This window comes from Lissotriton vulgaris, chromosome 10, assembly GCF_964263255.1.
Source record: "Lissotriton vulgaris chromosome 10, aLisVul1.2, whole genome shotgun sequence".
Lineage (NCBI taxonomy): Eukaryota > Metazoa > Chordata > Amphibia > Caudata > Salamandridae > Lissotriton > Lissotriton vulgaris.
In genome coordinates, this window is record NC_141698.1 from 263,465,670 (window position 1) to 263,490,659 (window position 24,990).

At 41.3% G+C, this 24,990-nt stretch overlaps 1 protein-coding gene across 2 annotated transcripts in view; it reads right to left on the bottom strand.

The window, feature by feature from the left end:
* Positions 1–5,189: 5,189 nt before the first annotated feature.
* LOC147685087 (uncharacterized) overlaps positions 5,190–24,990 on the bottom strand; it is a 201,009-nt gene continuing 181,208 nt past the window's right edge. Inside the window, exons 5-7 of one of the 2 annotated variants that reach the window (XR_015300675.1) lie at positions 9,739–9,918; positions 8,349–8,409; positions 5,190–5,618 (exon numbers count right to left, since the gene is read on the bottom strand). The gene's annotated coding sequence lies outside the window, so the exon portion shown is untranslated. The remainder of the gene's footprint in view (positions 5,619–8,348; positions 8,410–9,738; positions 9,919–24,990) is intronic. The other variant, XM_086940961.1, reaches the window with a different exon arrangement.

Consider the following 24,990-nt stretch of genomic DNA (forward strand, 5'->3'; position numbering starts at 1 on the left):
TTGTTTCTAGTTTCATTGAGCTTGCTTTGAATAGCATACGCGGCTTCACGATGCCAGAAGCGTTTTGACGTCCATGTGGGAGCTTTGACGTGAGAGGAAATTGCGGCCACGGTAAGTTATATGGAGAAGTGTGGTGCGAAATGACTGTTGATACAGAGGCGGTAACTAGTGTTAGTATGGTATAGAACTAAGGAGATACCGTTCTGTTGTGTTGTTGCGGATATCGGGGCATTTCTTCACGGCTGTTTCATTAAAGTTGGCGTTCTAAAGAACATTCAGGTATACGGCAGTGGCAAGAGTGAAATATTGTTAAACTGTTTGGTGTATAATTAATTACTCGTGTTCATGAACGGCAGTAATTCGATTGACATGTTTATTCCTCACAGATTGCCTAAATTTTTTCCGTTTTCGTGACGGAGAGGATTCGATTGACTTAGTAAGTAGGAGCTTCTATGTTAAAACATGAGTCTAGCGTGATTTTTTTAACGGCATTAAATATTGGAGGCAGATAGCTCATGGGCATGCCCTTGTGTTTATGTAGAGACGTCATTTTACATCGCTGAGTTTCCCAGCTAGTAGTCGCATACACTTGAAGAACACAGTGAGTCAGCCTTCATTTTCAAACTTTGTTGAGGAATAAGGAGGGAGAGATGGGTTGAACACACTTTGTGGTGATGATGATTGATAAGATTATTCATATCAATGGATTTATGTTAACACTAATGCACTTGGTGATGGATTTCCTTTTGCTCACAAGTTCGTTTTGACCTCTAGTAGACACATGAGGTATCTTTCAATTATGTTATAAACTTGTAACTTGGCCATTGTTGAAGAAAGCATCTTTATTAAATTGAGTAAAGAGATAACAGTATATGATGGATTTGTAGTAGAACCTTTAATATGTTTTTCTTTTCCTCACCAGTGCCCCTGAAGAAGGGAGAACCTCCCGAAATGCATTGGGCTTTATTATGATGTGTGGTTCATCAAGTTTTCAAATAATTAATTGTACTGTTGACATATAGTATAGAATTCATTGTTTGTAACACAGTGAAACTGATTGAACGTTTTTGATGATATCTAAACTTAGCATTTTGTTCATGAAAATTACAATGAATACATTGCTCAACTTTTTGGTTTCAAGAATGTTTTTTTGATGAAAAATGTGATTAGAATTTTTGAATCCTAGTGATTTCATATGTGATCCTTTAAATATTGCTGAGCGTTTGGTATACCAGTGTTTCACCACTAGTTGTTGCTCGAAATACTTGTTAGGCCAGATGGAGATACTGCCAGGCCAAGAGAACAACGCCAGGGCAGCTTTAAGTGTTATGTTAACGACCTGCCCTGGATTCCCCTACTGGTGGAAGGGTCACTGAGATACTCTGTTAAAAGTGTGTTCATAAAATGAACAAGAGCAGGGAGATGATGGAGGATCATGTTTTACCATCTGATTACCAAAAAGAGCATTTTGATCAACCTTGATAGACTGAAGGTCTCATATGGCCCTGTTAGAGAAAATCTGAAAATATGCTAAATATACGGTCAGTAAATAACAGCCCACCCATTCCTTGAACCCCTTGCATCTAGGCCTAAGCCAAAGGCCAAAGGCCACCGCCTCATGATAATAAAATCCACTAGCTCTGACGATTTCAAACATGCATTTCTGTTGCGCTGGACACGATGAGGTAGTTTGAGCAAACACAAAAGTACAGTAGCTTTCCACAGAACAATTGCAAGACACCCGTACACGCACATACACAGGGCCAGCTGGTACGAGTTGGTACATCTTGGACCATTGCTACATTATTGTTTTGAAACATAGCTTGCTCAAATGAAAGCCACAGCATCTTGCGGTACTAGCACCTGTCTTAAGTTCTGCTCTTACATATATTTTTAGAGATATGTACGTGACAAGATGTTGATTGTTTATACTTTGCGGTCAAGCATGACCCACCACCCACTCAGCCACCTGACCATTTCCGTGTCCTAGAATATGCGGTCAAGCCACCTGCACCAGAAAGTGCATCAGAATAGTGTCATGGTTCTACATTTTCAGTTATAAAAGATCCAGCACCTCAACTAGAAGCCAGAACTCTCCTGCAAGTGCTTGGCATAAGTGTGGGTATACCGGCTGGCTGTTTATCTGATTTGGGACTTCAAAAGCCTCTCTCAGGTTTTACTTCCCAAGCTAGATAATATTATATGCCCTTTTAAATCTCTGACTATGCTCAGTATTTTTCATCCACACCCAATTCCTTGCATTTAGACTCTCTTAAAATGGTGAAACTTGCATGACTAGTCCTCTAGAGGAAGGTGCATCTAGACACTGGAATTTCATAGGAATGTGTTCTGTATTTTCGAATCTTTAGCTGATTAAACATGCTTTTTAATAAATCCTTATTCCAGCTTGTCTTATGAAATTTTGAGCATTTGTCATCAAGCATTTCTTCCTGACAGAGTGAAGTCAGGTTTTCTTAATAGTTTTTGCTTAGTGATATGAAATTATATGTATTTATTGATATACTTGTGATTTAACGAATAAAAGTGTCACTCCAATATGATTCTTCGTCATCTCATATCTTTCTTCTTTGTTCCTCAGTGAAGAGTGCTTCAGAGGTTCATGACCACATCGGGGTGGCCTGTGACCACAGCTGACCACACTCAAAGGGCATCCATTTCCACTTTAACAGATGACCCAGCTTGTTATCGCCTGATCTCCTTACTTGATTTGGCCACAAAAACGTATGGGGAAGGTGATTTTGGACTGCTTAACACTATGGCTAGATGACGCCAATGTAATTTCAGGCCAGCAATACAGCTTTTAGAACGGAAGAGGAACCTTGGACCAATGCATCAATTAACTTTTGGTGATTGGTAAATACACAATAGCCAAAAGATGAAGTGTACGCATAGCCTTTATGGGCTTAACATCTGCATTCAACCATGTCAATAGGTCTAAACTATTGCCCATGCTACTAGACATGGGCATGGATGCTGACCTGGGGGCCTTCTTGCATAGCTCACAGTCAAATCTGACAGCCTTGGCCAGATATAATGAAAATGGCTAATTTTCGGCATCCTGGGAGGTTACGCGAGGGGTAAGACATGGATTCATCCTAGCCCCTGTTTGGTTCACCCTATACATTAGTAACATAGGGTGTTGTCTGTCAGTTGTGTGCAAAGACAGCCCCAACGCTGGTTCCAAACTGATTCCAGCTCTGATGTATGCAGACATTGCAGTGTTGCTTGCCAGGGCAGCAGTGGGGTTGCAGAGCTTTTTAAATACTTTCACTGATTTTATGGTCTCACACAACCTTTTTATTTATTTTTCCAAATCTTATATTATGACGACAGGTAACACAAAGCTCTCCAAACATAGGCTCTTTTTCAGGGGGAGAACTGACTAAAGTTTCTACATTCCCTTATTTGGGTGTCATGTTCGATAAAAGAGGTGGGTCAGAGAGCACTCAAAAAGAGCACCCTGGCAAGTGCAGCTGGAGCCACAGTAGATTTCAGTAGGAGATTGGGGGCCAAACTGTTACCTGCCCAATTGAATGTTTATAATGACAAGTCTATACTCATGGCCACATATGGCAGTGATGTCTGGGGTTACAAAGATGCTAGTGAACTAAAAGAGTCTGCGAATAAATTCCTCAGCAGAATCCTAGCCCTTCTACCTCGTCCATTATGATAAATGAGGAACTTGGGCAGGGTTATATCTCTGATGTCATTTAAATGACCACTTTAACACAGTGGTTGAAAATGTGGTCCAACCTCACTCCTACATTGAGCCAGTTTGTCCTAGAGGACTGTTTGAGGCTTGATGGAATCCTAGATATTACATGACTGAGTTATGTCTTAGAGCAGTAAAAGAGTCTCAGCTGGCCCAAGCTGTTTACACACTATAGGAAGATATACCCTAGTGAGTTGAGAAAAATAAATTACTGTTTTTGGCTAAAAGGGTGGCAAAAAGGGAAAACAAGGAACGTATCAAGCCCACAATAAGGCAATATTTAATACTGAGTCCACGGACTGTAGGACAACCTTACTGGGCTTACATTAATAACCCACACCACTGTTTTCTCCTGACTAGGTTTGGGTTAATTTCATTCACTGGTGCTTATCTGTCCCCAGGGTCTTTTCTAAGTAAGTTGCCCTAAAGCCTTTGTCATGTGATAGTTTTTCAGACCAAGGGGCAGATGTATCAAAATTGACTTTTGCGAATCTGTAATTGCAATTTTTTGCGAATCGCAACTACAGAATCACAAAATGGTATGTATGTACTTTTTTGCAATGCATTAGCGATTCCCAAAAAATCGCGAATAATTCTGAGAATTTTTTGCGATTTCTTAAATTGCGAAATTCGCAAATTAAGAAATCGCAAAAAACGGGAATCTGCAATGCAGGTACAGGCTGATGATATCACACCCAGGAAGTGGGAGTGATTGCCTGCACCTGCTTGCCTGAGCCACACCCAGTGGCAGTTGGAACACTGTTTGGAGGCAGAGCAGACCTGTTTGGAGTGTAATGGAGTCCCAGAGCACACAGGAGGAAATGCCTGGCGACAAAAGGAAAAGAAAACATACGTTTTCTGAGAAGGAACAAGAAATTCTCATAGAAGAAATGGTGTGCAGCCATGAGTTGCTTTTTGGGAAAAAAGCATTAAAAGTTCCTGAATCAAGGAAAAGAAAAATCTGGTTGGAGATCCAGGAAAAAGTAAATGCTGTTGGAGTAACAAATCGTACCATAGAAGAAATTAAAAAAAGATGGTATGACACACGTCAAATATCGAAAGAGAGGGTTGCTGAAAGAATCAAGGAAGCAAATAAAACTGGTGGTGGAACTTCAAAAGCAGATCAACCAACACCGCATGAGGAACTGATTGAAACGACCCTGCTGCCAAAGAGTGTGAGTGGAGTGGCTAATATAGACAGCTCTGACCCTACACCAACTGCACAAGGTAAGATGCATGCAAAGAAGTGCAAAATATGTGTCTAATTCATGTGTGTTTGTGTAGTGCATGTACTCAGTGTGAGGAATGTAGTAGTCCAGGGAGACAGTGAAACATATAGCAAACAATGCATCATGGGAGTTGTAGTGCACTCATAGTTGTATCAAATTTCCTTCACAGAAAAACATGAGAAGTTTGTAAATCATTTTGAAGGTAGAAAATTGTATAGTGGAAGTTAGTTGTGCAACCAAAAAAAACTTTATTTGTCAGACAATGCACATAAAAAACACAAACTCATATGTCTCACTCTGCATCCACAGAACAATCAAGGCAATCCAGGGAGCAAAGTGAGGGTGATGAAACACCTCCCCATGTTGAATCTGATACTGAAGGAGGATGCACTAATGACACTGCCCCTAATCCAATTGTTAGCAGAAAGCGCAGAAAGGTACCTCCTCTGCCACCATTGGAAGGAGATGTCAATGAAGATGGGGGTGCAGTAGACAGTGACCATGACACAGTGTGCCCTCGTGACTCCCAAGAGCAACCCCAAAGTCAAAGAAGGCCACGAGAATTCAGGGTGGACACACGTAGGAGCAGCAGTGTTCAAATGGAAACCCCTATAGTTTTCGCCGGTCTTGAGCAGGATATGCTTCACGTGCAGCACCTGCAAAACAAGTCTCTTCGATCAATAAATAAACAGCTATTGAGATTGAACAAAAATCAAGAAAGCATGGCAGCATCAATTGACAGACTGTGTCTGACCCTCGAACGTACTGAGACTGCTCGCAATAGGGCTGCACACCATGCACATGTGAGGATGCAAGGGTATACGAAAGCCATCAACCGGCTATGTACCGTGACATCCAACTTTAGCAGGCGCAGCATTAACATGCAGCGTGAAATGAGTGAATGCACTCATAACATGGCCAAAAGTTTGGATAAAGTGACCTCTGCAGTAGAAATGTTGCAAATTTCTAACTCTGGCGCAAGCGCTCATTGCTTCAGCTGAAAGTGAGGACACCTCCAGCAGGAGTAGTAGGAACCCCACACCAACTCCTCACTTGACCCAGCGCAGAAGTGGAAGGCGTGCTGGCACAGCACCTGATCATGAAAGCATGCAATCTGAAGAACGCCCTGCGTCAAGCCGCCAGCGCAACAAGTGGCAGTTTACAGTGCTTTACTATTGGCATTACTGCATTGTGGAACATGGCTTTCTGTTACATTTGAGTTACTTTACATAACCTGTGAGACAACATTTTCAGTTTGAAAACTGTACTATGGTTTGTGTGTTGTAAATAAAAACAACACTTGCACAAATAAGTTAATCTGTCATATTGCTTGTCTTACCTAAAAGTAATTCCCTGTAATCTCAGACCGTCTTTGACGGCCAGCCGCTGCTCCTACTCCTGCTGCAGCCCTTCTAGGTGGACGTATGTCATCATCATCAGTGTGTCAGACTCACTCAGTTCAATGTCTGTGCCTTTGCGCATTGCCATGTTATGCAGCATTGCACAGCTAGTTACAATTTTACAACAGGTTTCAGGACTGTATTGTTAGGCTCCTCCACTTTTGTGAATGCAGCGGAAACGGCTTTTCAATATGCCAAATGTGCGTTCAATGACCCCACGAGTTGACCGGTGTGCCCTGTTGTATCATCTCTCACTTGCATTTGCAGGATTCAAGTATGGCGTGAGAATGAAGTCACGCACTGCATAGGCACTATCACCTGCATGGAAGAAAATGAATCGTAAATGTATGTTCCTTTGTCAAAAGAATGATGGTAGGATGGATGGATGGATGTTTGTATGAGTTTGATTTAACTAGCAGGTATCCCTCTCCAAACTGTCCAGCACTCAGACGTCTATGAATTCCCCTATGTCTGAAGATAAAGGAGTCATGTGTGCTGCCTGGGTACTTTGACACTATATCATTGATGATATATTTTGCATTGCACACAATCTGGATGTTGAGGGAGTGGTAGCTTTTCCTATTTCGAAAAACATATTCTGTGGCTGCAGGTGGAGTGATGGCAATATGGGTTCCGTCAATGCATCCAATCACATGTGGAAAGCGTGTAATTTGATAGAAATCCAACTTGGTTTCTTGTATGGCTTGTTGGGTGTTTAGGAAGTAGATGTGATGTTGAAGCCTGTTCACCATTGCATCCAGGAACACATGAAAAAAGTGTGAAAGAGCACTTTGTGACACCCCACCAACCTGTGCAATGACGCTTTGAAAAGATCCTGAAGCCAAAAGGTGCAGTGAGCACAATACCTGCACATGTGTTGGAATTGCTTGTGTCTTGTGTGTTGGATGCTCCAAGAAAGGTTTCAATTCATCAATGAGATCCAAAATGGTGTGTGGATGCAGTCTGTATTCGTCATATATATCCTCGTCAGTCTGCTTGAACAGCGTTATGCGTAATCTGAAGATTCTCTCCTGTCTTTGTTTTGAATACGCAGCCTCCTGGCTATCAGGTATAGTCCAGCCATTTTGGAAAAAAAATCAGTGCATTGTGGGTCCCTTTTTATATTTTTTTCTAGTTACCACCTGCATGTAGTTGGTGTTAACTGCGATTTCTTAATTTGCGTTTTTAGAAATTCGCTAATTGCGAATTTTACATACATCTTGGTGCGATTTCTTATACTGCGATTTCTTGTTTGCGATTTTCGTAAATCTAGACACATGCAAAATGAGGAATCGCAAATAAATTCTCAGAAAACTAGTTCTCGCAAGTTAAGAAATTGCAAATATTGCGATTTCTTAGTTTGCTATGCGATTTTCTTCATACATCCCATTTCCTGTTTTTCTTATCGCAAACGCTGCTATTTCGCGATTTGCAGCGTTTGCGACAAGAAAAACGCTTCATACATCTACCCCCAAGATCTTTTACATTTCATCTTTTTTTGTGATTTTTACAGTAACCTACAGAAAAATATGTTTTATCACTTTTAAGGTACTGCAATTTTGTACAGGTGAAGCCAACCCTGATGTATTTGCAAATGCTGTTTTCGCTCCTGATCTGCTTTGGATTTACTTGCTTTCTAACAGGTGCTTTAAGACAAAGGAACAAACTGTCTAAGGCATAACTGAGATCTTTTTGTTCCTGTTTCTTGATGAAACATACATGCTTTAAGGAAGAGGTTGCTTTTAAGTATTTTATTGTATTACATTAGTTGTTTTATACAACTATAGGTACTGTAAAATTTTGTTTGCACTTTATAGGTTCATTTAAGTTCTAGATTTTGCACTTCCTTAGTAACATTCCATAAAATGTTTGACACAGCTCTTTTATTTAAAGGATTTAGCTGGCTCAGATATCCCTTTTGGAAATCTTACATAAAATACTGGTCTGTTTTTTATTATTAAGTACTGATTTGTTTATAGTACTTACTGAGTTTTATGTGCTTTTGTGGCCCATGTTGGCCAGATTAAGTTTCCTTTTAGTCTCGCATCTGGATGGAAATAGAACAAGAAGAAAAAGAGAGACGCATTAACACACTTGATTTTACTATGAGCTGAGCTGAGCTCAGTCACAACATCACGCTGCAAACAAAAGTAACCAGTGTTTTAGTTATATTTGTACATACTGTTGACATGGCCTTGCCAAGGAGGACTTGGGTGAAGCTAACCCCATCCAAATTAGCTTTTGAGTTTGATGCTGAAATCATACTCACTACAGTTTCAAAATGTTTGATAAAGGAGCTTCTTCGGACCATCTAAATGAAAACAAAACAGCAACAAAACTAAAGGTTGGTTGAGATTTTATCAGCTTTCGTGAGGTGAAAACTTGAGATAGAGGTAATTCTAGACTAAAGCCTTATTATTTGTTTGTTTATAGGTACCATAACTGCTGGCACCATTCATTAGACTGGTGTGAATGCCTGCTGCAATGTTGCTGTTGAGTAGACGAGCCACAGCATCTTAGACTCTACAAACTCGCTCCACCCCAACCCCCTTCCCCCTGGGATTTGCCACCAGAGCAGGTCAAGTCTTGGAAGGATTCAGAAACTAGTCTCGCTGCCCCATTGTTTTCATCTGGGTTCCAGATAGGTGCTTTCTGACACCTATAAGGAAGAAAAAAGAGCCAAAATATGTAACACAATTTTAGATTATTCAACTTGAAATTACCCAAACAATATAATGACAGATTGTACTCACCAATAAGTCAGGCCATCTTAGGTCCAAGTTGTGAAATTTGCAGGGTATGCTGCTCTTCCGTAGTGCAAAGGAATCATAAGTTAATACGATAAACCTCGTACAGATACTTGTAATGCACAAATCAGGAACGCAGACAACTTGCACCCCGATTGAATGGAAATTCTTCTGATTGCGGTAGACTAGTTCTCTGGCATGTGGTGCCAGGACGGCGATATACGTGCCATTAATTGCTCAAACCACGTGGTAGACAACCCAAAACATAAAAATCTCCCTTCAAATTAGACAAAATCCCCATGTCATTGAAACTGGATGAAGCTGTTGATGTGTCTCGTCATAGAAGAAGAATTTCTTGTAGTACACCAGTGAAAGCTGGTTGTGACATTACTTCAGCTACTGCCACAATGTATTGGAATGATCCTGTGGCCTGAAAATTAAGTACTGCCATGAGTTTGACAGTTGGTGTAATAGATGTGGAATTTCTATTGTGAGGCAGAAGATCTGGCTCCAGCTGATGACATAAATGCAGTATAGTTTGCCTATTGAATCAGAATTATTTTTTCAAAACTTTGTATTTATTACAAATAACTACAATACCATATGATTACAATTGCTTCTTGTCTCACCCATTACGTTGCTTCGTACAATAAAACATCAGCGACAACTGCACATTAATCACTTTCAGAGTCGAAGGCTTCATTGAATCAGAATTTTTGATTATATCCTGTTCTTCCGTGGTGGCAAGATTTGGAAGTGGTCGAAACACTTGAGTCTGTTCTCCAATCACTCTCCCTAAGTTCATATGTCTGCATAGGAAAATTGTCAACATTTTAAAACATTTACAAACTTATTTTTGATAAATTACACAAATGTCATGTTTAGCTAAATATAAAATATATATATATATGGTGTCTTAACATAATTTAACACAATAAGTAATATTGACATTTTTTCATAACAAATAACTGTTTTTACATGTCTATTTTTAAAAGTGTGTGTAAAACTTACATTTTAAATGTTTTATTTACACATTCTATTTTTAAAAACTGCACAACTATTGCATTTAACCACAGTAATGGCTACATATACATGTTTATTTAAATTAATGATTTACATCAGCAATTTGAAATGTAAACAAACTAGTAACCATTTTGAGTGGTGGAGACGCACTAAATATTTACATCACACTATTTGACCATGTAAAATGGCAGGTGCCTGACGTTGCCGTTAGGACATTTGGAATTAGACAGCTGCAGTGGAAGTTGACCAGGTAATGGGTGGGAAACTCCATGACGGACACAGCCATAGGCAACATGTGAAAGCTGTGGTAAATATTTGATTTACCGTCCTAATTTCTATGCAGGTAAGTACTTAAACAAAAATAACTCAATCGGAAAGAAAGACGCAGAGTCCGTGGTGTTAGAGTTCTTAGGGGTTTTATTCCTTAAAAAGGAATGGTTCTAGAACTGGATATCGGATTCCTGACACCACTGGGGTTCAGGAAGGGATAGAGCATACTTTATTGACAAGACATAACTTTTATACTTAAATCATACAATAGATATCAATACAGGAGGCGTAACAGCTGAGTGAGACAAGATAAAAGCATACACGTGTTAGCAATACGTAATCAAAAAGGCGTGAACTAGGCGTGAACATAGAGAACGTCACAAGTAGGTGGGTACATAGCAGAATCTTGCAATGTCAGCAGAAATCTGAGATCTGGATGCGTGCGCAGCTGCATGACGTGTAATTGACGTGGAGCTGGAGGGCGCAGGGGACTTGACATTTACACTAGCGGAAAGAGACAGAAGTCTGGCATGTCAGATCAACTCGTACCTATATCATATCTGATATCTGATGTTTGGGAACCATAATATCTAGAGGGAAAGGTCTCTTGGGCAGAGGCTATTCTATACTAACTGTGAGTGCGTGCATAAGCGTCTACGTGTCTGCATGAGATGCGGGGGGCATGGGCCTACCATGGTAACAGGAGCTATGAATTACTTGCACGGAGACAGTGAGGCCGGGCCCTTTGCTCTGCAGCTGGAAAGATGTTTACTTGAACTAGTAGGCAGGAATGTATCTCTGAGGAGCGGAACAGATAATTCGAAGGTTGAATACAGTCTTGGCAGGCAGCAGGCTGGGCTAAGCGCCGTTAGCCGCACAGGGAGTAAGGCAGAGGTCACGGGTACAGAGGCAGCTCAGGCTGAGGCGTTCAGAGTCAGAAGGCAGGAAAAGGCTTTATGGCAGAATTCGGGGCCTACTTCGCCAGAGCTGAAAAACGTGTAGAGTACACTACATAAAGACGTTGGCACAGCATATTTAGGAACGGAATATTCAATCCATTCAGGGTGGATCTAAAAGAGGACATGTTAACGTTGGACGCAAATGTATTTGCGTCTTCATAGCTGGCACAGGAGGGAAGTTACATGCACTTTAAGCTCGTACATGGAGACGGTGGGGTACACGTTAGGGAACATTTCTTGACCATAAAATTTATATTTCCTCATTCCCTCCTTGTTCCCTACGGACCCTTCATGATATATCGATCCTCATGAATCGATCAGTCTGTTCTTGTAACATCATTTGCTCTTCTTTCTTCTTTTCGCGTTTTGAGTGGGAACTTGAATACGGAATACATGATGTGGCACATAGACCACAGATAGCTGGCCCACATTGTAGGCACAGGCAGCAACTGAATACTATGAGAAGGGCAATGCCTAGGAAGGATAGGATCTTCCATCCCCAAGCGGTCAACGTTGTCCAGAACCAACCAGACCAAGTCCAGGTGCCTGGATTCTGATGTATCAAACTTGCAATTTTATGAAGACGTGTGATGGCTTTATATACTGTTGGCGCGTTTTCTGGAATGAAAACACAGCAACTCGACCCGATGACCTTACAGGCTCCGCCCCTATCTGCTAGGATGACGTCAATAACAACACGATTTTGAAGAACAACAACCCGCATGGCAGATTGCTCCTCTGTTAAGTTGCCTAGAGCGGAAGTAGTTTCATTCACTACTGCTTCGAGGGTTCTAGTTAATTTTCGTATCAGTTTACTATTAAAAACAGTACCTAAGTAGGGGAAGAAACCTTTATTGAAGTCTGTGTATTGCTCCCATGCCGTTTCAGTATAGTCGACAATCGGGAGATCTCTTCGGAGTCTAGTAGTTACTAGATTTGTATTTCTGTGATAATCAGGAGGGGCTAGGAAAACGGGTGGCAGAAGGAATGCAATGTAACAGGTACCATCCCAATCTGGAGGTAAGCGTATGTATGCGGTATGGCCACAAACAAAGTAGGAATGGCGAGTAGCTCTAAATGAAGACTTTCCTTGATCACTGAATTCGACCACAGTAGTGCATTTACTATGACCTAAATGTACTGAACCCTTCTTTCTGACACATAAATCACCTGTGACTGGTAATACTGACATAGCAGGGAGAACTGGTGCAGCTTCGGATTCAACAGTACGAATCATGAGGTTAATTGTATAATTACCTAATCCATATACTTCATTTTCTAGATCAGTTCCTATTCTAATGGGAAGTCCCTTCTTGTCGGGATAACAGGCGTTAAGCAAAACTAAGTTCAGGTTTCCCCAAACCCAATTTCCTTCGAAAACAGCAATATTAGGATCTAAAGAATTAATTATTCCAAACCATGCTCCACATGAGCCATTGTGAGTGAACGGGTATGGGAAAAGAGGCAGAACTCCCTTGTATTTCTGATAGGGAGGGAGTCGGCCACATATCCAACAGTTTGTAGCATTATTAGTCTGATGGGAGTGATGTAACATACTAATGAATGTGTTGTTGCGCAGCGCAAGTCTGTAAGATAGCGCGTGAGGGGGTAACTCACTAAAAGAATGTTCGGCAGTGACATTGTAAGCAGATTGTTCACGCTTGAAGATAGGGTAGTATATAGACAGCAATATACTGGCCGTAATAATCAAAAGACTTAGAAAAAACATAACCAATAATGTCACTATACAGTGACTACGAAGTGATTTACAATATGCACGCTTCTTGAATTGTCTCTCTCTCTCTCTATCTCGGTCTAGGGGATACATGTCAGAAACTAATTTAACCGATTCACCTAGGGGAGGACTTAAACAATTAAACTGTCTGACTTGCTAGACCGTAATTTCATTTTATACTCCTCTTGGGGAGTTTTCTCTCCCTTGGGAACTTTAAAGTCTGTAGAATCAAGGCAGTCCTTTGAGGGGGTGGAAGAGTCAGTCTCTGGCAACAGTTCATTACATTTTTTAATATGACTCGTGTGGATCCACCCCTTTCGTCCTTCAACTTTAATTGCCGTCCTCGTGGTCAGAAGGACGATCTTCGGCTCCTTCCAGCGGGGCTCCAGCGGGCTTTTTCTGTCGAAATTGCGAATTAAGACTGTATCACCAGGACGGACATCGTGCGGCTTTACATCAGTGTTGTCGGGAAAAGCTGCGGCAACCTGTGAACGACATGATTGGAGTGCAGACATCAAGGAGGCAAGGTAATCTGTCAGCATATTACAATCAACATCGGTTATTTTCTTAGGCATGGGCGTCCCCCACATATTTGGTGGTCGGCCAAAGACCACCTGTCAAGACCTAAGTACACTGTCACTTACCTTAGCAATGACCGGTATTCTTTGTAGACAGTGTAGAGATTTTCGCAGAGACGCAAGGGACCAACTTCCAGAAAACTCTAACTAAAACTTGCTGATGAAACTTACAGCTAAGCATTAACTAGAACTTTCGGGAGGAGGGCCGGTACTGGACGTTGAGGGGAGGATTAGCCTTTGACTGTCGACCTGCAGATTAACAAGAACAACAAGCTCAGTAATTCACACTAATTTAGTTGTATTCCTACTACTAGTTAGTTCTCTCTAAGCTCTATGTAAGAACTAGTTTTCCCTAAGCTAATTCCTACCTGCGATTCAGTCTGGTTCTGTCCACCGTCCAGTATTTCTTTGTCTTGTCTGGGATGTTGTCTTGGGAGTTGTCCTCTTTGATTAGAAGTCTGCAATCAAATAAAATAAATATAAACAATCTTGCCTTACACTTTATTCTCCTTTCCCCTTGTACTCTCTCCTTTTTCTGTTTTTCCTAACACTTACTTGATTAACTCTCTCTTCTGAATTAAAGGGTCCCCTTTTCTGATGAGCTCTAGTATTAATTCTCCTAATAAAAAATAAAATTCACCAAGAGAGAACAACAGCTCTAGCAATGACAACTCACTATGACTTCAGTGAATATTCCTTGACAAGTAGGTATCCTTAAATATCCTAAAACATAATAAAAGAATCACAATGAACATTCTTGTGAATACCTTCAAAAATAAACGGAAGAGCGAATACTCTTGATCACTAAACAAATTCTGTAGTAATCTCAGCAGTCAAAAAATAGGCAATATTTGTATTCAAATAATTTTCCCCAAAAGACATTAATAATAGTCTAGTTCTTATTTTTCTAATAGCTTTCTCTCTTGCGTTGGGCGCCTTTGAAATCCAAAGAAACTTAGCTTTAATGTTGTTCGTCGAAGCTCTCCAGGCGCGCAGAAATAAGCTGTTCCAAAGGCTTTGTTGAAGAAGAGAAGTTCCCTCGAAGTCTTCTCTGGGCGCAGGAAACAGGATTCCGAAGATCGCGATGCTGTAGACTCGGAAACTCAGAGGCAAAGCGAGTTTCCTGAAGAGGGTGCGGTTTAAATACCTTCCGCACCAAATGTCAACGTGCGCTTGCACGTGGCAACAGTCTTCAACCCTCCGCGTGCAGCGCGAGCGGAAGGCTTTCTTTTCAGACGGCTGAATCACAGCACACGCGTCTATCGCGTGAGAAAGCTTTCAGTTGCATAAAGTCAAAACCAAGCTAAATATTACAAAAGTTCAATGATCAAGCCAGAAGCGAGATCCTAAAATATGGCATTCATATTATTATTTCAGCCTTACCTTTCTACTTAAGCAAACATTGTAACAAGCATTTACCCAGTACACAAACAGTTTACAAAGACATACTTACATAAGAGGTGCTGGTGCACGGGAAAGGGGTGGGTTTTTTCAGATGGGAAAGAAACCAATTAACCAGTTATGTACTAGAGGTATATTTCTGATGAGTACCCTGCATATTTCCATAGGAAGGGACAGGCGGAACTGGGGAATCGTGACAGTACTCCCTCCTCAAGATCCCCCCTAAAACTGGTGCAATGGGTTTGGGTTTCTCAGGATGTTGGGTATGAAACCTTTTCAACAATTTGGGAGAATTTTTTAAATGTTCCAAAGGTTCCCAAGACCTTTCCTCCGGACCGTAACCCTTCCAATCAACCAGGTAAAGCAGTCTTCCCCTAGACCTCTTGGAGTCTAGAATCGCCTTAACTTCAAATTCAGGACTTCCTTCTATATCAATGGAGGAGGGGGGTTGGACAAATCGAGTCTGGGCATGAAAAGGTTTGATTAACGATACATGGAACACTGGATGGATTTGAAATTTGGCAGGTAAAGTCAATTTCATACACACTGGATTTATGATCTTTTCTATAGGGAAAGGGCCAATGAATCTAGGGTTGAATTTTCTATTCCCTTTTAGTTTCAGATTCTTTGTGCTTAACCAAACTTTATCTCCAGGTGAATAAAGTGGAGGCTCAGATCTATGTTTATCAGCAGATCTCTTTTGATCCTCTTTCGCTTTGGCCAAATTGAAAGCTGCTTGCTCTTGAATAGAAGACAATTTAGAAACATAATCTGAAATGGCAGGTACATGATTAAGCTCCTTTATCTCTTTAGGAAAGGAATTAGGGTGATAACCTAGATTACAGAAAAAAGGTGACATACCAAGGGAAGAATGATCTACATTGTTATAAGCAAACTCTAATTGACTTAGAAGGGTTGACCATTCCTCACCTGCATTAGTTAGCATACAACGAATGAATTGTTCAATAGTTTGATTGGTGCGTTCAGTGAGACCATCAGTCTGAGGATGATAGCTGGAGGACAAACGTATATCCATATTCAAAAGAGACCTTAAGTTCTGCCAAACCCGTGAAACAAACTGGGACCCCCTGTCCGAAATCACCACAGATGGAATCCCATGCAGACGGACTACATGTTCCATTATTAAGTGTGCCAACTCCATGCTAGTTGGTAGCTTCTTTAGTGGGACAAAGTGAGCCATGCGTGAAAACTGATCTACAATAGTAAGAATAGTGGTAAACCCCTTTTTGGTGATTGGTAATTCAACAATGAAATCCAAAGAAATTGTATGCCATGGTCGAGGTGGCAAAGGTAGAGGATTTAACAAACCACTAGGATTTTGATGAGATGATTTGTTCTGAACACAAACCCCACATGTTTCAACATAAAGTTGCACATCTTTAAACATTGAAGGCCACCAAAAGGTTCTTTTGATTAAGTCATAGGTCTTAATCTTACTTGGGTGAGCAGATAAGGTAGTGTCATGATGGAAGTGTAGAATTCTTTCTTTTAGCGTGTCAGTGGGTACAAAAATAAGGTTTTGCATAAAGAGCAAGTCATCTCTTTCCTGCAAATAAGGATGTGAATCTTTCCAAACCTTAAAATCTTTCTTTTCCAGTTCTTTCTTAATATCTGAAAAAACATCACAAACAGTTATACTTGCTTGAAATCGTGATATTGGAATTACAGGTTTTACCTCAGTTGGAGCATCAATGAAAGTTTCTCCCATTCTAGACAATGCATCTGCTTTCAGATTTTCTTTACCTGGTCGATAGGTGATAACAAAGTTATAATCATTAAAAAACATTGACCATCTCAATTGTCTAGCTGACAGAGCCTTTACCGATCTCAAGGCTTGAAGGTTTCTATGGTCCGTGTATATTGTCACTGGATGTCTTGCTCCTAGCAAATAATGGCGCCATTCTTCAAAAGCTGCCTTTATTGCCAGCAGTTCCTTATCTGCAATTGCATAATTCAACTCAGCTTCAGATAATTTCCTAGAGAAATATGCAATTGGGTGCATTTGTCCTGTATCTACATGTCTTTGAGATAAAATACCTCCTACAGCAAATTGGGAAGCGTCAGCTTCTACAATAAAAGGCTGGCTGGGATCTGGATGAGAAAGAATTGGAGCAGAAATAAATTTCTTTTTTAGTTTCTGAAAAGCTTCTTCAGCTAGTTCTGTCCACACAAATTTTACCCCTTTTTTCAACAATCTAGTGATAGGAGTGATTGTTTTAGAGAAATCTTGAATGAACCGGCGGTAGAAATTTGCGAACCCCAGAAAACTTTGAACTTGTTTCACAGAAGAAGGACTGGGCCAGGATTCTACGGCTTCCACCTTTCTGGGGTCCATTTCTATCCCCTTAGGACTGATGACATATCCCAAGAATTCAACTTTTGAAGTGTGAAACAAACTTTTCTCCAATTTGACATACAAAGAATTAGCAAGCAGTTTCTTTAGAATAGCTCGGACCTGTTGCACATGCTCTTCTTCCGAAGTTGAAAAGATAAGAATGTCATCTATATAGACAACGCAACATACATCAATGAACTCATGCAGAACTTCATTTATAAAAAATTGGAAGGCTGCGGGGGCATTGCATAGACCAAAAGGCATGACTTGGTATTCAAATAGTCCAAATTTAGTACGAAAAGCTGTTTTCCATTCGTCACCCTTTCGGACTCGTACCAAATGGTAAGCTCCCCGCAAGTCCAATTTTGTATAAATGGTTGCCTTTTTGACCTGGTCTAACAGAGTGGGGATCAAAGGCAAAGGATATCGATTTTTTATTGTAACATTGTTCAGAGCTCTATAATCTATGCACGTGCGCAATTCACCACCCTTTTTCGGAATGAAAAAGAGAGCTGATGAGACAGGAGACTTAGAATGGCGAATAAAGCCGTTAGCTAAATACTCATCCAAGTACTCTCTAAGATGGACATTCTCTTTTTCTGTTAAAGCATAGATTCGGCTACATGGTAAAGTCGCACCTGGGACAAGATCTATCCTACAATCAAAGTCTCTGTGTGGAGGGAGAGTGTTTGCTTTCTTCTTGTCAAAAACGTCTTGAAGATCTGAGTAAACTGATGGAACACCTTCTATTGCTAAAACTCTAGATGAGTCGGAAGGGAAGTTAAATCCTTGAATAATCTCCCCGGATCTCTCCAGAAGAAAACATCTATTTAAGCAATGTGATGACTGGAAGGTTATAGTCTGGGATACCCAATCTATACTTGGATTGTGTTTAATCAACCAAGGAATTCCCAGAATTAACTTGAACTGCGGGGCATCTATGATGTCAAACTGAATTTTTTCACGGTGAATAGGGGAACAATCCATCTCAAGGATTTCAGTTTGTCGACTAATAGGTCCTGAAGTTAACTCCTTGCCATCTACTGCTCTAACTATCTCTGGATGATCTTTCAAAATAGACTCAAAGCCTAACTGGGAGAAAAACTTAGTATCCATAAAATTCCCCGTAGCTCCTGAGTCTATTACAGCTTCAACTCTTCTAGATGGTGAGGAAGATGATTGACTTCTTAACTCGACTAGAATACCAAAATGTTTACATCCCAAAGGTGGAACAGTAGAGGCCAAACTGGAAATTACACTCGATGAACCGACCTCTTCTTTCATCGAGTTTTCTAGTTTTCCGACAATTCTTGAGTTAGAGCAAGATCCGAGGATTTTGGCTTGAACTTATTAGGTTTGGTAGGACAGTCTCGTACAAAATGTCCAGTTTTACCACAGTAAAGGCATTGATTTAATTTTCGTCTTTTTTCCTTTTCATCTTTAGAGAGTGGACCTCGAACAGTACCTATTTGCATTGGTTCTGTATGATCGGTTTTAGGGCCTCCCTCCTTGCCTGACGATGTATTTCTATCTTTAACAAAAAGGATTTTATGGTCACTCTTTCCTTTTTCGCCCTTTCTCTCACTAAGGCGATGATTCAATTTTATTACAAGATCGATAAATTCACTGATATCATCTGGAGGTTCTAAGATTTGAGTAACCATGTCTTTTAAATCTTCTCGAAGACCTCTATAAAAAATAGAAATTCTTTTATCGTATGGCCAATTAGCTTCTAGTACCAAACGATTGAATTGAGAGATGTAATGAAGGAGGTCAGAAGACCCTTGTTTTAAACTCAATAACTCGTTGTCTGCTGACTGCACAAACATATGTTTTGCAAAAATCTTTTTGTAGGGCTCGTTCAAAGTTTCTGAAATTATACAGAATGGCATCATCTCTTTCAACTAAAGGGATGGACCAAAGAGCTGCATCACCTCCAAAGTATGATAACATGAAAGCTACTTTGGAGGAGTCATCCGGAAAGGCTGATTTCTTGGCTAAAAAATGTAGATGACACTGTTGCAAAAATATGGAAAACTTGTTACAATCCCCATAAAAACGTTCTGGTGGAGCTAAAGGCGTAGGCATTGGGGTAACTACCTGAATCTGGGTTCCCCCCCCTGAGTCTGAGGATGAAATCTGTGCACTAGCTGAACCCTGCTGAATAGCTGCCTGTAATGCAGTCATATCGTTTCGCAAAGAAACGTTCTCATCTCTTATATCCTTTAACACTGCTGCTATTTCCTGTAAAGAAGCTTGGTCCATTGCGTCTGGGCGAAATATTCTTCTTGGGCTTTGCTTTCTGTCAAGACCTAAGTACACTGTCACTTACCTTAGCAATGACCGGTATTCTTTGTAGACAGTGTAGAGATTTTCGCAGAGACGCAAGGGACCAACTTCCAGAAAACTCTAACTAAAACTTGCTGATGAAACTTACAGCTAAGCATTAACTAGAACTTTCGGGAGGAGGGCCGGTACTGGACGTTGAGGGGAGGATTAGCCTTTGACTGTCGACCTGTAGATTAACAAGAACAACAAGCTCAGTATTCACACTAATTTAGTTGTATTCCTACTACTAGTTAGTTCTCTCTAAGCTCTATGTAAGAACTAGTTTTCCCTAAGCTAATTCCTACCTGCGATTCAGTCTGGTTCTGTCCACCGTCCAGTATTTCTTTGTCTTGTCTGGGATGTTGTCTTGGGAGTTGTCCTCTTTGATTAGAAGTCTGCAATCAAATAAAATAAATATAAACAATCTTGCCTTACACTTTATTCTCCTTTCCCCTTGTACTCTCTCCTTTTTCTGTTTTTCCTAACACTTACTTGATTAACTCTCTCTTCTGAATTAAAGGGTCCCCTTTTCTGATGAGCTCTAGTATTAATTCTCCTAATAAAAAATAAAATTCACCAAGAGAGAACAACAGCTCTAGCAATGACAACTCACTATGACTTCAGTGAATATTCCTTGACAAGTAGGTATCCTTAAATATCCTAAAACATAATAAAAGAATCACAATGAACATTCTTGTGAATACCTTCAAAAATAAACGGAAGAGCGAATACTCTTGATCACTAAACAAATTCTGTAGTAATCTCAGCAGTCAAAAAATAGGCAATATTTGTATTCAAATAATTTTCCCCAAAAGACATTAATAATAGTCTAGTTCTTATTTTTCTAATAGCTTTCTCTCTTGCGTTGGGCGCCTTTGAAATCCAAAGAAACTTAGCTTTAATGTTGTTTGTCGAAGCTCTCCAGGCGCGCAGAAATAAGCTGTTCCAAAGGCTTTGTTGAAGAAGAGAAGTTCCCTCGAAGTCTTCTCTGGGCGCAGGAAACAGGATTCCGAAGATCGCGATGCTGTAGACTCGGAAACTCAGAGGCAAAGCGAGTTTCCTGAAGAGGGTGCGGTTTAAATACCTTCCGCACCAAATGTCAACGTGCGCTTGCACGTGGCAACAGTCTTCAACCCTCCGCGTGCAGCGCGAGCGGAAGGCTTTCTTTTCAGACGGCTGAATCACAGCACACGCGTCTATCGCGTGAGAAAGCTTTCAGTTGCATAAAGTCAAAACCAAGCTAAATATTACAAAAGTTCAATGATCAAGCCAGAAGCGAGATCCTAAAATATGGCATTCATATTATTATTTCAGCCTTACCTTTCTACTTAAGCAAACGTTGTAACAAGCATTTACCCAGTACACAAACAGTTTACAAAGACATACTTACATAAGAGGTGCTGGTGCACGGGAAAGGGGTGGGTTTTTTCAGATGGGAAAGAAACCAATTAACCAGTTATGTACTAGAGGTATATTTCTGATGAGTACCCTGCATATTTCCATAGGAAGGGACAGGCGGAACTGGGGAATCGTGACACCACCTCATACGGGGATAGCCCTGATCTCGAATGGGGGACCATTCTCATATAGAACAGTGCAACTGGCAGGGCGACTATCCAGTCGACCCCTTTCTCTTTACATATTTTCGCAAGGCGTATTTTCAGTGTCTGGTTGTGTCTCTCTACAAGGCCAGCTGCCTCGGGATGTCGGACGCAATGGAATTTCCACTGGTATCCTAACAGAAGTGAAACCTGCTTCATGAGCACGGATGAGAATGGCTGTCCGTTATCTGAGTACACGATACGAGGCAAGCCGTACCGTGGGAAGAATTCACGAACCAGCTGCTTGGCAGTGGTCGGGGCAGTGTAATCTGGGACTGGATATGCTTCGGTCCAACGGGAAAGTGCACAAACAACTACGAGGACATACTTGAATCCTCGACAACGGTCCATCTGGATATAATCCATCTGGAGGACTTCAAAAGGGTGATCGGGAGGATGAAATCCACCTTGCTCTACAGGGACGCTTTTACCTGGATTGAACTGACAACAGATCATGCAAGTACGCACTTTCTGTTTTGCGGCTGCTCGTAAATGTTTGTTGTACCAGAGATTCTGTAAACTGTCTAACATAGCTTTTTCTCCTAGGTGTGCTGGACTATGTGCTGTATTTATTATGACTTGAACCATAGAATCAGAGAGAAACCATGTAGATTTTCCCTTCGTCATCCATCCCTGATCTGTCTGGATCCCTCCTAGTTCAGTCCATTTCTTGATTTCATCTGGAGTAGCATGTGTCTGAATATCGATTACATCTAGTGTGGGATCCCTAACTGTCATACAATGTGTCGGCCCTATGATCTTTGTTACATCAGTTGTCTGAGTGTGAGTCAATGCTGTATGTTTTGCTGTTTGATCTGCCAGGTCGTTACCCTGGGAAATGGAGTCTGTAACTTTAGTATGTGCTTTACACTTCATGATGGATATGCCTGAAGGCAAATGTATTGCTTCTAACAGTGCTTGAATAAGGGGACCGTGTTGAATCTTGGTACCGTGAGAGGTCAAGAAACCTCGTTCTTACCATAACACTCCGAAGTCGTGTACGACTCCGAAAGCATAACGTGAATCTGTGTATATGTTAACATTTCTGTTCTTGGCTAGTATACAGGCTCGGGTCAGAGCGATAAGCTCTGCTGCTTGAGCGGACAGTGTATCAATACGATGTGTTTCTTTGACTTCAGTTTCAGTGGTCACTGCATATGCGGCTACTAATTCTCCTGTGCTTGTTCTCATACATGAACCGTCCACGTAAAGTGTCAGGTCCGGATTAGTCAATGGAACATCTGTTAGGTCTCGTCGGGGCTTTGTTACTGCATTAATGATCTCTATACAATCATGCTGGGCTGAATCTGTCGTAATCGAAGGTAACAATGTTGCAGGATTTAAAAGGTTACAGCGTCTGATTTCTATGTGTGGCTGGAATAACGTTAATTCATAACCTGTCAGTCGTGCTATAGTCAGGTGTTGAGTCTGTGTTCGGTTTAGAAGGACCTCTACAGAATGTGGAACTTGTACTGTCAATGGATGTCCTAATACTATTGAGTCGCTCTGTCTGATTGCTAGGGCTGACGCTGCAACTGATTTTAAGCATGCAGGGAGTGCCTGGGCTACTGAATCCAATGTACTTGAAAAATAAGCACAAGGCTTATGTGAACCTGCTTGATCTTGAGTGAGGACAGACAATGCTGTACCATCACGTTCTGTAACAAAAAGTGTAAAAGGTTTGCTGTAACATGGTGTTGCTAAAACTGGTGCTTGACATAAAGCTTTCTTTAATTCCTCAAAGGCCTGTGTATGTTCCTGAGTCCAAGGGAGGGCAGTCGAAGTCGCTGCCTCCTGTGTTGTCAACTGAATGAGTGGTTTAGCTAGAAATGCATATTGAGGAATCCATTGTCTGCAATACGAGGTGAGGCCTATAAAGGCCCGCACTTCCTTTTGTGTCTGGGGTTGTGGCATGTTTACAATTAACTGGATGCGATCAGGAGTGAGCTGTCTCCCCACTTTGGACAGCAAGTGACCCAAGTACACAACTTGCTGAACACAGAATTGTAGCTTCGAAGGGGACACCTTGTGTCCCTTGTCGGCCAGAAAATGTAAAACTGTCAGTGATGCTTGTTCACATTCGGATTCACTTCGTGCGGTGATCAGCAGATCATCGACGTACTGTAGTAAGGCAGTGTTAACTGGCATTTGGATACAATCAAGTTGTCTTTTCAGTGCTTGGCTATAGATGCTGGGGCTTTCTGTGAATCCTTGAGGTGCGCGTGAAAATTTGAAACTTCGTCCATTTAAACTGAATCCGAAGAGGTATTGGCTCTCTGGATCAATGGGGACACTGAAGAAGGCGTTCTTGAGGTCAATTACAGTAAAGAACGTCGCTTCTGAATCAATAGCAGTTAATAAGGATGAGATGTCGGGAACCACAGGATACTGTGGGACAATGCATTTATTGAGTTCTCGTAAATCAATCACCAGCCGATATACTGGCGGTGCATTGGGATCAGTACGTTTAAGAATCGGAATGATAGGAGAATTACAGATATTGGAGTCGGTTTCTACGACCACTCCTTTGGCAATGAGCTCTTCAATGATTTCCAGTAAAGCCACTACAGCATCGGGTGGTAACTTGTATTGTCTGAGTCGTGGTAAAACAATTCCTGGTTTGAGTGTGACACGGTATGGTGTAATGTGCATACAACCTACATCGGTTGGGCCTTGCGCCCACAGGTGTTTCGGTACATTTTTCAATCTAACATCTAACTCTCGTAATACATAGTGACCCTTAAAGTCACGTAGGAAAAGTCTAACTCCTTCCGGAGAACAACATATCACTGCTCCTAGAGCCTTCAACGTTTTGATACCTAGCAAGTTTTCTGAACATGATCTCGTGAGTAACAGGTCTGTAACGCGTGATAATGGACCTACTGCTAGGGGGACTGGCTTCGATACTTCATTTACAAAAGGCTGTCCTGAAAAACCAAGGGAAACATTCTGTGAGCCTGAGAGGGGTGCCCCTGGGACTTCATTATGGCTGATTGTTGTACGGCTTGCCCCTGTGTCAATTAAAAACTTTCTGTCTTTTCCCAATACTTGACTGTGTACATAAGGACCCTCTTGATCTACAGGAATATCAATAAGAGGCAAGCCAACCTCCCTCTCTAGGCTGTTTCATGTGTATCGCTGATAATCGGGATAATCAGATTGGGCATACTGGTTCATCTGCCGTGAAACCTGTTGTGTCGCGGCAATGGGCTGCGGCTGCGGCTGTGATACCGCTGCAGTCTGTGCTGTATGTGGTGGAGCATGCATAGGCTGTGAATTCTGTGAAGTCTGTTGCTGGACCTGGTCTTGTCTAGGCGGATGCGGTCTTTCTTTAGTTTTACCTGTTGCTATATTGTGTTTCAGAACCGGACATTCATGTACGTAGTGACCTGGCTGTTTGCAATAGTTGCATGTCCCTTTAACGGGAGCTGCTGAATTACCTGTCTGGGTCGTACCCTTCCTCTGACCGTCGGCTGGAACCGACTGTGCCACTAACATTTTCATTTTCGTGTCTTTCATACGTCTCTGTTCGTGATCCTGTTCTTCTCTAATTCTGTTCTGGTGGTATTGTAACATTTGTAACATCTGGGATGGCGTATTTGCTTGCCATGTACTTTCAACTTTATATAC